Source organism: Penaeus chinensis, chromosome 41 (assembly GCF_019202785.1).
Source record: "Penaeus chinensis breed Huanghai No. 1 chromosome 41, ASM1920278v2, whole genome shotgun sequence".
NCBI classification, from domain to species: Eukaryota; Metazoa; Arthropoda; class Malacostraca; order Decapoda; family Penaeidae; genus Penaeus; species Penaeus chinensis.
In genome coordinates this window covers 10,271,808-10,272,228 of record NC_061859.1, presented here as the reverse complement: position 1 = coordinate 10,272,228, position 421 = coordinate 10,271,808, and positions in this window count along the sequence as shown.

Below are 421 nucleotides of genomic sequence, written 5' to 3'. Positions count from 1 at the left end.
CCATCTTCCTTTTCTTCTGTTTTACGCTTTTTTGTTTTACTTATTCTTATTCTTCTTCGTCATATCTTTTGTTTCTTGTATCGTATTTGTCTTTTATTCGTCATCCTCCGTTTCCTTTCTTTTTATTATTATTATTTCTATTCGTCATCTCCTTTAGGTTCCTACTTCTCTTTAAGGTTTCTTTATTTCCTATTCTTATGTGTTATTTATTTCAATTCTTTCTTTGTCTTGCTTGTCATCTTCAATTTCCATTTTCTATCTTACTTTTTGCACGCGTTATTTTTCGTTTTTCTCCCTTCCTATCTTCGTCCCCCCCCCCACCCCCACCCCCTTTAGCTATTTTCCTTCCCTTTTCCCATTCTCTTTTAACAACCTTTATTATTCGTCGTCTTTTTCTCATGTCCTATTCCTTGAATATTTT